This window comes from Pleurodeles waltl, chromosome 3_2, assembly GCF_031143425.1.
Source record: "Pleurodeles waltl isolate 20211129_DDA chromosome 3_2, aPleWal1.hap1.20221129, whole genome shotgun sequence".
Classification (NCBI taxonomy): domain Eukaryota; kingdom Metazoa; phylum Chordata; class Amphibia; order Caudata; family Salamandridae; genus Pleurodeles; species Pleurodeles waltl.
The window spans coordinates 77,965,934-77,983,511 of record NC_090441.1 but is presented as its reverse complement, the minus strand read 5'-3'; positions in this window follow the sequence as shown (position 1 = coordinate 77,983,511).

Below are 17,578 nucleotides of genomic sequence, written 5' to 3'. Positions count from 1 at the left end.
GACTTTTTACTGTGAGGGAGCCTCATATAAGGGGACTCAAGCACAGTAAACACATGGTAAAATGGATAGCGTGTGTTTACCACCAGTGCCCCCATGCTAAGGAAAGGCTGCTGTGATGCAGCAAGGGCAGGAGGCCCCGGGCGGGTTACATGTGATCATGTGTTCACATGGAGGTGAACCTATGTGAGGGCAGTGGGGTGAGGATTCCTGGTGTGCACAGTCCAAGAACTGCGCTTAGGCAAGCCTGGTGCAGGAGGAACTATGCAGAGTGGGTGGTGACCTGGAGTATGTCTCATGAGAGGGGTGTACACATGTGAGGGAGATTCAGTGTGCTTACTGTCTTAAGTAAGTCATGCACAAAAGATCACAACCCATAAAATTAACTGGACCTGCCTCACTAATCATAAACTCATGATTATTAACACTAGAATCAATTTTAAGCGGGACAACTTATTAGTCACTTGTTTATTTGAGATGCGCGCAACTTGGACTTCTTTTCCCAAGAGGGGTAGGTTGAGAAACTCCACAGGTCGAACTGTGGATCGGGTAGCAAATGCATCAATTAAAAATTATACTGGATGGCTATTTGCTTCTCTTCTACAAAAGGACCATCCTGGTCTACCTCTACGATTGCACTAAGCATGCAATACTCTTCCATTCTCAGGTACCGTCATTGTAACAGACTCAATCCTGTAGCATCTCCAAGTGTAGCTGCAAATTTAGAAATCTATCTCCTGAAAATTAAAATTTGCCTGAAATCCTGGCATATTATTCTGTATATATTATTGTATGGCTGAGGCTAAATGCACAGTCCCATTGAACTGACTTGCATTCTACATGTTCTGCCCTGAAACCAGTAGGTCTAGGACTCCCAAATGTGATGATGCCCCCATCCCATTCTGTGCCATCTGATTCATATGCTGCTGCATTTGAGGAAACATTTGGGACTCATGTTGAGATCTATTTGGATTAAATTCTCATTCTCATTTTCAATAACACTATTGTTTCTGTTACAGTTGTTAGTAAATCCTGTACCTTTACCACAAGAACACCATTTAAACCCTACACAAATTGCACACCTGTGCTCTGTGTCCCAACACCTTGTACACCAACCCCAGCACTCAGTGCTTGGAAAGTTCATTGGCCACTTTTTTGAAAGAGCTTCATCTGAGCTACCATCAACTTCTCCATGGTCAATTTATTTTTCACATTGCAACTATCACTGCAATACTTTGCCTAAGCAAGGATGTCGTCTAAAGATTTTGTTTGCCAGCACATTACACTCTACGGTGTATTCATACTAATTTCCAAATGCAACCCGTCACAAAAGCAAAAACAAATCCCAACACGCCTTCCCTTGCTGAGACATTAAGTCCACTATGCCTCTTGTAAATCTGCATCAGTCTCTCATAATGTGCTTGCACTGACTCATCTAATTGTTGTGTTACCCCCATGATTTTCAACCAATTGACTTGTTTCTGGGGAACCTTTCCTTCTAGACTGTCAATAACCTGCTTATACTTGTCCGTGACTGTCAGAGATGGCTTATTACCCTTGTTGGTTTTTCCTCAGGCAATTGAACCATTGTCTTATACTCGGTCCTCGAATCCTTATGTATCAGAACTGAAAATAACACCTCTAGATCTCCCCAAAGTACCTCTGAAATAGTTACAGTCCTTTCCACCTAAGTGAAGCACCTTTCTTGCCCTCCTTTGAGCTTTTGGAACTTCTTTGCATAAGTCCCTAAATCATTCCTCTGCCAGGTTGCAAGCAAATATGCTCCTCTGGGCACTTCCCTCAATAAAAGCACATTTGGAACTGTTGCTTCACATTAAGTATCAACCACATTATCACCATATTCCAATTTCTTATTTTGTGATTTTTCAAACTTTCCAGATCAGTCAACTTTATAGTTCTTTTGCTTTTTCTCATTCTATAATCATGTCAGTAACTTCCCTGAGATTCATTTTCAATGGTTCAATATTATGGTTTTGTAAAACACATTGGCCCTCATTACAACCCTGGCGGTTGGTGTTAAATCGGCGGTAAGACCGCAACAGGCCGGCGGTAAAAAAAAAATGGAATCACGACCATGGCGGAAACCCGCCAACCTAGACAGCCACTTTAACACTCCGACCGCCACGGCGGTAGAAACAAACAGCGCGGCGGTCACCGCCAACAGACAGACGGAAGACAATGTACCGCCCACACTATTATGAGAGGCCAATCTGCCACCTTTTCCAGGGCAGAACCAACGCTATCAAAAGCACGGCGGAAACAGGACTTGGAAGGGAAAACACTCACCTCTACACATTCCACGAGGAACCAGGGCACCATGGAGCCAGAACTCCAAATACTCCCTGCGATGGTATTCCTGCTCCTCTACCAAGAACACGAAAGACGGCGGCGACGACCACGGTGAGTAGTGCACCTACAACACAGGGGAGGGGGGAAGGAAAAGAGAGTGACACACACACTCAACACGCACCACCCCCACCCCCACCCTCACCCACAACCCCATACACACAAATACATGCTGCAACATCACATTTACGCCTCCCCCCTGGAAGAACGCAAGGACAAAAGGAAAAGAGTTGAACGATTGTAATAAGTAAAAATCCATTAGTCAAAACTTGAAATACAGTAAAAACAATTATGTACACCAACTACACAAGTCTGGATAGTGCACCATTCATAGTCCGTGGAATACTGGGCCCAAAATGCATGGGCGAGGCCCACACTCGATACCAGACATCAAATGGAGAGAACACTGCAGGGGCATCAGATCGAAATGAAACAGGCACTTCAGGGGGAAGGGAAGGGGGTGCACCTCAGCCGGATGAGTGCACAACGCCAGCTCCACAAGGGGGCTCCATGCCCACTGCTTTATCCTGGGGAGTGCAAAGCCACAGCCTCTCAAGTCTTTTCAGTGGGTGGTTTGCCCACTGCTTTATCCTGGGGAGTGCAAAGCCACAGTCTCTCAAGTCTTTTCAGTGGGTGGTTTGCCCACTGCTTTATCCTGGGGAGTGCAAAGCCACAGTCTCTCAAGTCTCTCAAGTGGGTGGTTTGCCCACTGCTCTATCCTGGGGAGTGCAAAGCCACAGTCTCTCAAGTCTCTAAAGTGGGTGGGTTGCCCACTGCTCCATCCTGGGGAGTGCAAAGCCACAGTCTCTCAAGTCTCTCCAGGGGGTGGTTTGCCCACTGCTCTATCCTGGGGAGTGCAAAGCCACAGTCTCTCAAGTCTCTCCAGTGGGTGGGTTGCCCACTGCTTTATCCTGGGGAGTGCAAAGCCACAGTCTCTCAAGTGGATAACAGTCTCCACTGGTTCTGGAGGGGGCTTTGTGCCCAGAGTGCTTCATCCTGCCAAGGACTGAGGTAGTGGATGCCTTTCTCCACTGGTTCTGGAGGGGGCTTGGTGCCCAGAGTGCTTCATACTGCCAAGGACTGAGGTAGTGGATGCCTTTCTCCACTGGTTCTGGAGGGGGCTTGGTGCCCAGAGTGCTTCATCCTGCCAAGGACTGAGGTAGTGGATGTGATACTCCACTGGTTCTGGAGGAGGCCTGGTGCCCAGAGTGCTTCATCCTGCCAAGGACTGAGGTAGTGGATGTGATACTCCAATGGTTCTGGAGGGGGCTTGGTGCCCAGAGTGCTTCATCCTGCCAAGGACTGAGGTAGTGGATGTGATACTCCACTGGTTCTGGAGGGGGGCTTTGTGCCCAGAGTGCTTCATCCTGCCAAGGACAGAGGTAGTGGATGTGATACTCCACTGATGGTGGTGCAACATGAAAGCTGCCCAGGCTCCTGGAACTGACCACCAGCCTTGTACGACTGACCACTGGGGATGGCAGCCATGTCTGTGGTGGTGCCACTGGCTCAGGATGTCACGGGGCCGCTGGCGGTGCTGGCGGCGGTGTCAGTGGCATCAGTGCTTGCGGCGGGCTCTGTGGCATTGGTGCTGGCGGCAGGCTCTGTGGCATCGGTGATGGCGGCGGGCTCTGTGGCGGCGGTGCTGGCGGCGGTCTTTGTGGTGGCGGTGCTGGCGGCGGTCTTTGTGGCGGTGGTGCTGGTGGCGGGCTCAGTGACTGCGGTGCTGGTGGCGGGCTCAGTGACTGCGGTGCTGGTGGCGGGCTCAGTGACTGCGTTGCCGGTGGCGGGCACAGTGACTGCGGTGCTGGTGGCGGTGCAGGTGGTGGTGCGGGTGGCGGTCTTGTCCGCCATGCAGGTTGGTGTCGACGTGGACCTACCCTTGATTTGCTGGCCTTTCCCCACCTTGGATGGTGGCCCAGCTGTCTTGCCACTATCCACTTTTGTTTTGCCTGAGCCCTTAGTGGGAGGTGTTTTCGCCTTCTCCCTCCTGGATGTGGGCAACTTTTTTACTTTTGGAGGTGGCGGAATGTCCTTGCCCTCACTCCGTGGAACACTGGCAGCCCTGTTGCTTGGTGCACTCCAAAAGCCCGCAGTTGCTGGCACCACTGTGCCCGGTGATGTGGTTGCTGAAGTGCTGGGTTGGGACCTGGTAAGGCTGGCCCTAGGGGATGGACGGGGGGGGAGGTGTAGGGAAGAGGTCAATATTAGACAGGAAAAGCTTTTTAGACACACTGGGACGGGTAGATGGAGGGGGTTTGGGAGTGGAGGAAGAGATAGTGGTTGTAGGAGGTGTACGTTTGCTGACTTTGGGTGAAGGTGCATGGGCTGGAGGCTGTTATGAGGTGGATGGCTGTTGGGTGGGTGTGTGGCTGCGTTTGTGTAGTTTGGGAGGAGGGCTAATCACAGGGACATGGGGTACAAGGCCTATGCCCGATTGCTGCACACATGGAAGTCACAGGAGCCTGACTAGGTGTAGTTGGCTCTTACCACTGGTGGGGTAGGGGGGCCACATAGCCTGCCTCACGAAGGGACCTAGCCTGCCTCACGAAGGGACCTTACAAAACTTGCCCTGGCCTAGGAGAACCCACAGTCCACCTCCTCCACCCAGACACCTCGTAATGAGCGCAGAGTCAGATGGATGTGACTGTACTCACCCCCTTGTGGCTGCTGTGATGCCCTCAAGTGTCCAATGTTAACCAATGCAGGATTCCGCCGCGGTCTTCGACCACCTACCACAACGGTATACAACGCCAGCGCAGTTACCTCATATCCCCTTGTCCCACCTTACAGGTCAGGCAGCCGCCATTTCAGGGGGCCACATGACATTATTTTTAAATGCGTCACACCTATCTAGGCCTTGCATACACACAGTGACAGGCACATTGCGGATTGACAAATGTGTGCAATAATTAATTTTTTAATACCTCAGTGTTGGCTGACTCTCTGCTCGCTGTTCTCGTCCATAGGGCACGTCCGCTGGGGCAGGTGAGGAGATGGTGGCATCCTCCGGTATACAGACTGCTGGTGGACTTGTCGACAATGGAAGAAAGACACGTCATAGTCACCTACAGACTTGATCGTGCAACAATCCATGAACTGTGTGCCCAGTTGGAGCCAGACCTGATGTCAGCTATCCGCCATCCCACAGGAATCCCCCCTCTAGTGCAGGTCCTGTCAGTACTCCATTTCCTGGCAAGTGGGTCTTTTCAAACAACAGTGGCCTTTGTATCAGGGATGTCCCAGCCTATGTTCTCAAACGTGTTGTCCAGAGTGTTGTCTGCCCTGCTGAAACACATGTGCAGCTACATCGTTTTCCCTCAGGTGGAGGATTTGCCCACAGTGAAAGGTGACTTCTATGCCCTGGGACATGTCCCCAACATCATAGGTGCCATTGATGTGACACATGTGGCATTGGTACCCCCCCACAGGAGTGAACAGGTGTACAGAAAACAGAAGAGCTACCATTCAATGAATGTGCAGATGGTGTGTTTGGCCGACCAGTACATCTCCCATGTGAATGCCAAGTTTCGAGGCTCAGTGAATGATGCTTACATTTTGAGGAATAGCAGCATCCCTTATGTGATGGGGCAACTCCAGTGGCACCGTGTGTGGCTAATAGGTGAGGACAAGGACCCTATACCGTGTGAATAGTTGTCTGGGTCTGGGGTTGTCCCTAAGGGTTAGTGTGTGTCTAACAGCTGTCCCTCGACATTTGCAGGTGACTCTGGTTACCCCAACCTGTCATGGCTACTGACCCCAGTGAGAAATCCCAGGACAAGGGCAGAGGAACGCTACAATGAGGCACATGGGCGAAGTAGGAGGATTATAGAGCGGACCTTCGGCCTCCTGAAGGCCAGGTTCTGCTGCCTCCATATGGCAGGTGGTTCTCTCTACTACTCACCAAAGAAGGTGTGCCAGATCATCGTGGCCCGCTGTATGCTGCACAACCTGGCTTTGCGACGACAGGTGCCTTTTCTGCAGGAGAATGGTCCAGAAGGAGGTCTTGTGGCAGCTGTGGAGCTTGTGGACAGTGAAGAAGAGGAGGCAGAAGAAGAGGATATCGACAACAGAAACAACGTTATCCAGCAATACTTCCAGTGAGGCACAGGTAAGAAGATGTCACTGGCTCACACATCTCATACAATTGTTAGACCTATCATATGTCTGTCACTTTCACCCATTGTATGGACCCTGACTTGTCACTTTGCCTTTCCATTTCACAGATGTGGGTCCCACTGTGTGACCTCTGCTATATTACCTCATGGACTAGAGCTGTGTGATATAGGTATGTTGACAATACAATCAAAATTGCTATTTTCCTTAGTTATTGCGAATACACATTTGTGAAAGCACAGACTGACTCCAGATTGTTTTGTGATTCAAGGGTGTTTATTTCAGTGCAAATTAGTGGAGGGGATTGTAAAATGGGCAGGGGTGATGGTGGAGGATTGTCCATGGCAGAGTCCAGTCTATTTGTTTCACATGTGCATTGTCCAAAGGGGCATAGGAAGTGGGGCTAGGGCAGTTGATGGATGGACAAGGTGACGAAGTGGGACAGAAGGATGACATTCAGGGAGGTCTCATTTCCTGGTGGGGGTCTTGGCATTGTTCTCTGTCTTTGTCCTGGATCTCAGGGACCGTTTGCAGGGTGGTTCTCCATCTGCAGGGGATGGGGTGCTGGTGTCGTGGTCCTGTGGCGGTGCCTCCTGTCCACTAGCGCCGGCGGAGGTGGTGGGCTGTTCATCATCCAGGCTAGTGCCAGGGGGCCCTTGTTGTGCTACAGTGTCCCTCCTGGTGTTCACAAGGTCCTTCAGCACCCCTACAATGGTGACCAGGGTGGTGTTGATGGACTTGAGTTCCTCCCTGATCCCCAAATACTGTTCTTCCTGCAGCCGCTGGGTCTCCTGAAATTTGGCCAGTACCGTTGCCATCGTCTCCTGGGAATGATGGTACGCTCCCATGATGTTATAGAGGGCCTCTTGGAGAGTGGGTTCCCTGGGCCTGTCCTCCCCCTGTTGCACAGCAGTCCTCCCAGTTCCCCTGTTTTCCTGTTCCTCTGTCCCCTGAACCGTGTGCCCACTGACACTGCCCCCAGGTCCCTGATTTTCTTGGGGTGGTGGGTTTGCCTGGGTTCCCTGTAGTAGTGGACACACTGCTGCTTGACGTGTCCTGGGGACAGAGGGATGGGCCCGCTGGTTGGGTGCTGTGCTGGTGTTTCCTGAGGGGGGAGGCTGTGTGGTGGCATGTGCCAGTGTCAGGGGAACCGACTGTCCTGAGGTACCAGATGGGCCGGGCTGGTCATCTTCATCCAGTTGGACAGAGCTGCTGTCATCCCTGTGGGCCTCTTCTGTGGGGGAAGTGGACATGTGTGAAACCTCCTGTCCGGTGACGTTGGGTAGGGGTCCTGCAGGGGTGTAAAGGCATGATTACTGCATCTGTGTGTGCAATTGTGTGCAATGGGTGGGTGACCCTTTACTCCAGTGCTTGCATTCTTGTGTAGGTCCTTGTGTGATAGTTGGTTTGGGTATCTGTGTGGGTATCTGTTGTGGACATGCTTTGGTGATGGGTGCCCATGCTTTGTTGTTGCATGCAGGGCTTGGTATTGGGATGTGTGGGTTGTGATAGTGGGGCATATGTGAGCTATTGGAGTGATGGGGGTGAGGGTGAGGGTGGGGTATGTGATAGCATGCAGGTAGGGTAGGGTGGGGGATGTAATAGTTAAGATTTGACTTACCAGAGTCCATTCCTCCTGCTACTCCTGCGAGACGCTCGGGATGCAGTATAGCCAAGACCTGCTCCTCCCATGTTGTTAGTTGTGGGGGAGGAGGTGGGAGTCCGCCGCCAGTCCTCTGAACTGCAATCTGGTGTCTTGAGACCACGGAACACACCTTCCCCCGTAGGTCGTTCCACCTCTTCCTGATGTCATCCCGTGTTCTTGGATGCTGTCCCACTGCGTTGACCCTGTTGACGATTCTGCGCCATAGCTCCATCTTCCTTGCAATGGAGGTGTGCTGCACCTGTGATCCGAATAGCTGTGGCTCTACCCAGACAATTTCTTCCACCATGACCCTGAGCTCCTCCTCAGAGAACCTGGGGTTTCTTTGCGGTGCCATGGTGTGGTGTCGGTGATGTGTGTTGTGATGTGTAAGGGGATGTGCTTGTGTGTGTTGTCTGAGGTGTGTGGATGTTGTGTGAGTGATGGTGTTGTGTGCCTGTGGATGCTAGTATTGTTGATGTAGGTGTCTCTCTCTGGGCTTCTCTCTCAATTTTTGTCGTAGGGGTTTGTGGGTGATGTGGGTGTGTGTTTTATATTGTATTGAGTGTGTGGGAGTGGTGTGTGTCTGTGTATCAGGTGTGTGTAATTCGAATTGTCCAATGTGGTTGTGTTTTGTAAGTGTGTGTGTATTTTGAGTGCGGCGGTGTGTACCACCAATGGAATACCACGGTTGAAAGACCGCTGCGTGGATTCGTGGGTCGTGATAGTGTGGGCGTATTCCTGTTGGCGTGACGGTGGAGGTTTTGTTATCACCAGTTTATCACTGACCTTTGGTGTGGCGGACTTGTGTGGATTTTGGCAGATTCCAGCCTGTGGGTTGTAATAGCTGTAGCGGTATTCCACCGCCTCAGCGGTGTGTTGGCGGTCTTCTGCACGGCGGTAAGCGGGATTTACCGCCAATGTTGTAATGAGGGCCATTATATCAATTCCATTCGATATGACCAGTGAATTCTCTTTTTGTATAAATCACTATCACATTTTTAGCCAATTCCTTTAGCCTTTGGTATGTGCAACAAGCATGGCTTCCTGCTTCCAAATTCAAAAATATCATTTTTTTCTTTGTTAAATGTTGTGGGTGTGCTGTACCCCTAATATTTTACAACTCAATTGCACACCCAAAACTTGGATGTGTCGGGGATAGTGTTAACCCCGCATCACAAGGTATTGCGTCCCAGAGATGAAGTTCAAAACTAGCACTTCAAAATACAGTTAATAAAGAAAGGGCTGTCTCAAAAGTGGGTACTAGTGCAGAATATGTAAAAACCAGGAAGGATCATTACAAAAATTAAAAAAGGTACAATGCAGAAATGATAAAGTGCAGATGCAGCAAATTTCATTTAGATGTATAGTGTCATTGCGCCATGAATGCTCTCAGCATTAGAAACAATGCAGATTAATAGGCAAAATCAGAAATAGACTAAGGGCTTGATTTATATTTCGGTGAATCGGATACTCCATCACAAATGTGACGGATAACCCATCCGCCGTATTACAGGTGCATTGTATCCTATGAAACAAGCAGACAGATATCCATCACATTTGTGATGGAGTATCCCATCTGTCGAAATGTAAATCAGGCCCTAAGTCTCAAACGTGCAGTAAAATAACTTTAAAAATGGGCAGCATCCCTAAAGAGAAAAAACAACAAGTGATGGACGGAATGCTGAACATTGTCAAACATTCACCCCCAGTACAGTGATCTGGGCCTAAATCCATCGTTTTTTTGCTGCCCATGCCATTCCAGTTTGGACCCAGCCATATGCAAATCAGTCTTGACCCTGTTTCCCATGGGAACAGTCCAGCCCGAATTGCTAGACCAGGTCTTCCCTGGACTGGAAACAAGCATCCTGAGACCGGTTTCGGGGTTTCACCCCTCATCAGCCAGGCTAGCTTGAATCCAGTGGCATGGGAAGCACGGGACCCACGTCTGGGCATACCCTTCCCACTTAGGGCGACAAAGCAAAAACAACAAGTGATGGACGGAATGCTGAACATTGTCAAACATTCACCCCCAGTACAGTGATCTGGGCCTAAATCCATCGTTTTTTTGCTGCCCATGCCATTCCAGTTTGGACCCAGCCATATGCAAATCAGTCTTGACCCTGTTCCCCATGGGAACAGTCCAGCCCGAATTGCTAGGCCATCCCTAAAGAGACCAAAAAGATCTGGCTCACCCCCAAATTCGAGGGTTTATATAGCCATTTTCTCCACATAAAAACATTAAACATTAAACATTAAACATTAAAACATTAAAAATGCAACAAAAGCATCTAGTGTGAGCAAAGAGTTACAATCTCAACAAATCAATTTACAGCATCATGAATCATAACTTAACCCAATCATTATAGCTCTAACCTGCTAGATGATTATTGATTTGGCCCTTCTGACCTAATTTCGCCTGGTGGTGTAAGAACAAATTTGTTAACTTAACAATAGTGAACCGCTGTGAATGAATGCAATACAGAATGAAAGCCAAAAGTCCTTTAAAACATGGTACAAACTGCAGGCCCTCTTCAAGAACAGTGGCATTCAGAATAAAAACAAACCAACATCTTAGTGTGTGTGGTGTCAGTCGGAAATATAAATAGAGATAAACATGATGCGGCATCCATTTTGGACAAGTTGGCATTTGGGTCTAATTAAGGCCTAGTTAACCAAAGCCATATAAATACACTCTAATAAGTCAAAACAAATGTATTTTAACCTGCATTAGCTTCATGTCACTTTGCACATGTGAATTCAAGTGTAGGTTAATCACTCTGCACACTGCTAATAATGCATATTTTGATTTAAATGCACGAAGGTGCTCACAGTGTCAATTTTTTCCCACTGAACCTTTGAATCTACAAATTGACAAATCCTCTTTATGCTTAGCATCTTACTTTCTACAGACCTACTCTGGGTCAACTGTCGAGCTTCCAAATCATCCTTTCCTGCACTCGGCTGCCCTGCTTCTACTTCTTGCCTTTGTGTGAGATCCTGATTAAAAAGGATGGTCTTGTCTCAGTCAACTGACTGCCATCTCCATTAGTATGACTCCAATTCACTTCCTATTTTGTATCCTTATTCTCATTTTTAATTTCCGTTTTATGCTTTTTTTGTTTTGTCTTTACCTGAGTCAATAGCAATCGCAGGAAACATACCACTGTTTCTAATACATTTTACTGACACTCTTTTGTCTGTAAACACAATTTTGCTTTTAACCAATGGCTTTTTTGATCAGATCCTTTAGCATTTTCTAGTGCCACTTTTCATTGGCCACGTAAACCAATTTTTCAATGCCTTCATCTGGACAGGTCTCGGTTGTGATTTCTTCTCACGCATGGAATGCCTAAATGCTCAAGTTTCTTCACATCAAATGTACAATTTATAGGGAATTGCAGTTTTGTTGTCTTTTATGACATTATGACATTTTTTAAGCCACAGGCACGTATTTAAACCATGATTAGGCAGCATCTCATAAGCGGAAGTACCAACTGGGGGCCGAGAATCTCCTCCATTTGCAGGAAACTTTGATTTATCCAGGTGCACACCCACTGTAAGCTCATCCAAGCTAAGCCTCAAAGGTGACATAATACTAACACAGCCAATCACAATATGAATTCAAAACAAAACAGAATATGCAATATGTTTTATCCATAGCCTTAACAAAACAAAACACATACACCTTTGTCTGCCTACTGGGATATAGGACAGAAAATCAAACTCACCACAGAAAGGAAATAGTACGTCTGGCGCTAGCAGTCACACCAAGATAGACTTTTCACTACCAACAACCTTCACCTTAGGGTTAGCGTATCTATCCTTGTGCACAGAATAAATACCACTCCTCGTGATTAGTTCTCATTCACAGATAATCTATTAAAAATCTTATAAGCTTCAATTTATAACCTGACTCAGCAGACTTTATATTCAACTTGAGTTCTCCTTTAAACCACAAATCTAGAAACCTTTATATTAAAACATTAAATTAAAAATCACATAAAATGACAATGTTTCTTTTTCAAAATGCAAGTTTGTTAAGCTTCAGAAATGTGTGCAACACATTACAATACAATGCAATAGAGCTTTAAATTTTTACTGTATGCACAGGACAAAACACCTTTGATATAATGCATGCTGCACAACAAGTGATTTCACTCCAAATCATATGTAGCAAGAGAATACACTGCGAAGGAGACAACTCATCATGTAATACTCCCCTCCAGACAGCATCCACAGGTACTCCAGCATTAATGCAAATTAGTCTAGGATTCTCCCCCAAAAATATTTACCAATTATGAAAATTAATTAATTAAGCAAATTAAGTGGTACAATTGCTTTTTCATTACTAAAGTTAATTATTTTTTGGTAATTAGACTTCTCCATTATAAATCTATTATAATTTGTCCTAATTTTCCTGCTGTTCTCCACCAAAAATCTGTTGATGCTCAAGTAACCTAATTAGAGGGTCAAGGTACAGGTTTGGGCTTTCTGAGGCTTCATACGATCTAGTGAGTATTTGCCCTGGCCAATTAATAAAACCTTCACAAACAAGAATTTAAAGTCAAAACCAAAAAGGTTTATTCAAAATTAAAGTCATTACAGAAGGCAAAAAGATTGGCACTCAAATCATGACTTAGCTCATATTAAAATACTCAAAGCCATAATATGCAAGAGGACTAACATAAAATCAGTCTCTGAAACAAGCCAATTGCCAGAATCAAATAAAAGTGAATAGATGAACTAACATAGAGACCGCTCATTTAAAGGCAGAGAAAATCAATGTATAAGGGGAGTAAACAGAGTAGCATAGAGTCTGCACCCTAAAAAGTTCAAGAAAAGTCTTTAAGTATAAAGTGGGTAAAAAGACTAGTATAAAGTCTGCTCAGTTCAACAGACAGAGAAAGTCTAACACATCTACTAGGAACAAGGCATTTTATAGGTTTCAGGCAAACTAGCCACACTCTTGACATGGTGTGTAATGACAACAGAGCTGAAATAACAATGATACATGTAAAAGCACCAATCACTATTCAAGTTCACATGACACATGAACCAAACATTTAGGAACGCCTGCTTTACTGCATATTATGAAACAAAATTTGAATATAAAATAAGAGAAGGTGTGTTTCATAAACTAATACAATAACATGTTCAAACAAGTGAATGACTAATGCAAGAGCCTCGAATAAAATATCTTGAAATTGTTACAGAGGCAAGAACATCCTGGACATGGATTTCTCTTGAGGAGGACACAATAATACAGTTGTATTTTATGAGCACACAGCCACAGTGAAGAGACCTTCTTTTTCACTTATTTTTCTAAAATATAAACTAAAAGTGCACATTTTTTCTGAATGGATGCCAACGCAACCTGGCTGTGGTCTTGTCTATGACTGAGGCCTAGTTATGCTAACTTAAATACATTTGAATTAAGCATGAATTTGTATTATTACAAACACTCCTACACCACCTAGGAAGGAAGAGTCTTCCCTGCTGGGATGTGACACAAGGCATTCACAACACTATATTTTGTCAATTGTGAGAATTCTGCTCAGTAAGCCATGAAGGATTATGCTGGCATGGCGTCACTTTTGAGTGTGCGAGGAAGAGGTTTCTATCACATTACTGCAGCTCTGTCTCAGAGTAAAACATAGGGTACTGGGACACTTCTTGGGAAATGTAGCAGTACTTTCCTTTAGTGAGACAAAGATCCGTGATGGATATCGCCACGAGAGAGGTGGCCCTGGGATATCAGCATCTCCAGTGAGGGATAGAGTCGTGTGGCAGAAAAGAGCAGCTGACAGCCTAACACAGGGAGGTTTCTAGTACTTTTCTTTAATCTGATTGGGTACAAGAGGCTCTATTTGACAGTAAATTACTAAACAGGCATTCTTTCTTTTGTTTCTTTCAGGCCCGCAGGACGATGTCGACTCAATGGTAATCTGGTGGTTAAAAGGTGCGAGTTTCAAGCTTATGTTGAATTCTTCATTGTCTTTTGCTGGGTAGGAGTTTGCATGTTAGTGCTGCCACCGAGTTATTAGCAAGAGATGCTTCCCCATGAAACAAAGAGCACTGGGGCAAGCCTGCTGTGGATGGTGTCACATCTCGTGGTTTATTAAATTAGACTTTTTCGTTGAAACACTATTTTAACAATATTGTGGAACTCTGCGCTTATCTGCTATTACATGTATGCATACGGTATTTTGTATAGCGGAAATCTAGGGAGCGCTGTACATGGTGAAAGGCAGAGATGTGATAGGATTCATTTTGGCGGGGTTACTGGATTCAGAGAGGGGAGATGTGATTAACTTAGAAATCAGTGTGCTTTGCATAGTGCATCCTTTTATGGGTCCGACAACAGTTCGTGCATTAGATTTCTTTCCTTCTGCCAAGGTTCATTGTGTGACCAGAGAGTTAAAGACATTTCTGTCCATGGACTTTGCTTTTAATACCAATCACCACCACACCAAAGGCAAACGCAGCGAGAGCGTAGCACTGACCGGTACCTGCATGTTACCGAGTTGGAACATTCTCCCGCCGGAACTGCATGAGAGAGACAAAAGCAATCCAACACATTAATGTTACCTCCTCCTCTGTCTGTCTCCTCCCATTCCTTACTGATTAGGTTTAATGCCTAAGAGCCTAGACAATATTTCATCCCTAAAACACAACGAAACACTGCATAGGACACGATTGCCAGGAGCACCCCTGTATGCATTGATGTAAATAATGCAATACCCCTCCTTAACATCCTGTTATACAAAAGCAAAAAAAGAAACATTATACGTTATGAGCCGTATAAAAGAATAGGAAAGGGTGGGAGTGTACGTAGGTCCGCAAGTAGAAAGATTAGGACCCCGAGTAAAGAAGATTACCAGTAAGTAATCCGAGCATTCTTCGCCCCACTAAGCCAGCCTCCCCCCTGCACCCGGTTACACCACACCTCGCAGGTGTGGCATCCTCCCATGACTGCTCCCCGCCACAGTTTACACCAGTGACAGACACGCACCAGCAGCATCACACACCAGCTGTGCACCAAACATTTCCTTTAAGCAGAATTACTCACGTGAGGTCAGTAAAAAATGTAAATACAAGTTTTGGTGCAATGATGGAGCTCTAGTTCTGTATACACACGACTCCTAAGTGGCTAGCAGTTCCCATCTAATGACAACAATGTTGTCATATGCTCACTGTTGTGTGCAGCAACAAATCTTTTTGATTAAGAACGAAGGGGTGGGCTTTACAAATCACGACCAATGGTGGGGGATCTTACCTTTACCACACAGAGTCGATACTGGGCGCCACTAAGACTGGCCTATTGAGCACTCCCTTGCTTCCTGTTCTTACCGCCTCTTTTCAGTCTCTGTTCTGAAGCAGTCACTCTGGTTGCACTCGGTGCGCCAAGCAAAATACCCTGGTACAATGTAGTAAACTGCTAAATGAATCTTTAAAACCCTGTGAGACTAGAGTTTATCTGAGAACTACATCTCAGAGATTGTTCTTTGATGAGACAAATCTTTTTGTAACACGAAACACGTGCTCCAGTTTTTCCTTCCGCTCTAAGATCAATTTAACTTGTTATAACACGGTGCCCTCTTGTGGTCATTTGCGGTGGCACAGTAAAACAGCTGCCCAGGGTGCCTTAATGTAGCACCATTTCCAGTGACACTACCACTTAGTCTGTTTTTGGGAACAGTTAACTCCCTAAGACTGCCATGAGGATCTGTCTACTCTACGCTAATAAAGCACTGGCTAGTGACTGTGCTGCAGATACAGTCAGGTTTCAGACAAAGCACCGAATAGAAAGGAGCTACTTGGACTATGCGGTTTGCAGGGAGAAGGTGAGAGGCTTAAAGCAGGCAGAGTCTCGGAGAGCCTTCTGTGAGTCAGTGATGCATTTTAGGGGTTAAATGTTTCATTTTTTTCCATGTCATTTTTATCTAGTGCACCGGTGATACCTTAGGCGTTTTTGGGGCCCTGGCCAAGGCATATTTTGGGGCCCTATTTCGGTACAACTTTGAATGTTATAACTCATTTCTGCTAATCCAAGCCAGCAAGATACCGACTGTCTTCATACCAAACTGTCTTGATTTGTATGTTTTAAATTATCAGCAACAGGGCGAGAGAGATAGGTGTAGAGGTAGATAGAGAGAGAGAGGAAAAGGTTGGGATAGGTAAATGGGTGTGATATAGAGAGACAAATCTCTTTCCCAGGGTGCCCTACGAGGATGGGAATATTATATCATATCCCTTCTCTCTTCCCTTTTTTTCCATCTCCCTTTCCCTTCCTTCTTTAGTTATACCCACAGAACCTCACAGATGTTCGAGCTGTCTGTTTGTCGGTTACCAATTAGATGTTATGCTGAGGCGTGGTGTGTATTGGCTCATAGATATTCCCACTAATACATCTTGAATAAATCACTATGGGGGTCATTACGAACTTGGAAGTAGCATGACCACCAACAGGCCGGCAGAGAGGACTGCTATATTATCACCATGGCGGTATTCACAACAAAATAAAGCCAAGTCACCGCCGGCACCGCCAGTGCGGTCAGACCACCACAGACGGCACCTTCAGGCCGGCAGAGACCATGTTACCACCGGACAGATTACGAAGTTGCACACCACCAAGCTTTCCAACGTGGTCACACCAATACTGAAACCCTGGTGGAAACCAACAGCAAAAAAGAAGACACTCACCTTCAGGAAGCCACACCTGTCTAGAGCCACCATGGAACCTGAACTGCACGTCTTCCCGCTGCTCCTGCTCGCCCAATGGCTCCGGAACCAATGACGACAACACCAACCATAGGAACACACACTTACCTGTCACTGGTGTAACTTGTGAAAGTACCCACGCACACACAACATACACATCCGGGATGGGTGCCGAAGCCGACACACACACGTACCCTCACACTGATACGCACATTGACACACAGCCATATACACACACGCACACACATACTACACACACCACGGCCACACACAAACCAACCCTCAGACACACAGCACCCACATACTCAAACACAACAATACACAACACCAGCAGTTCTCACAACTACACCACAACACCTCAAACACATCATCAAGCAACCACAATAGACACCTCCAGCTGACATTACATACAGACAACACGTAACAACAACTGACAACCAATACACACAATCATACAACAAAGCATACATCATACCATGCTAACACAACACACAATGTTTGTGATATACCAATCACCACACACGTAAGCTCACAGTACAACCACACAAGAGCACACAACACTACTGTTAGATATGGGGTCTTTGGCTGGCAGTCAGGTTACCCCCTGTCCAAGCAAGGACCCTCACTCTAGTCAGGGTACGTCACACACAATCCAAATTATCCTGTGCCCACCCTCTGGTAGCTTGGCACTGAGCAGTCAGGCTTAACTTAGAAGGCAATGTGTAAAGTATT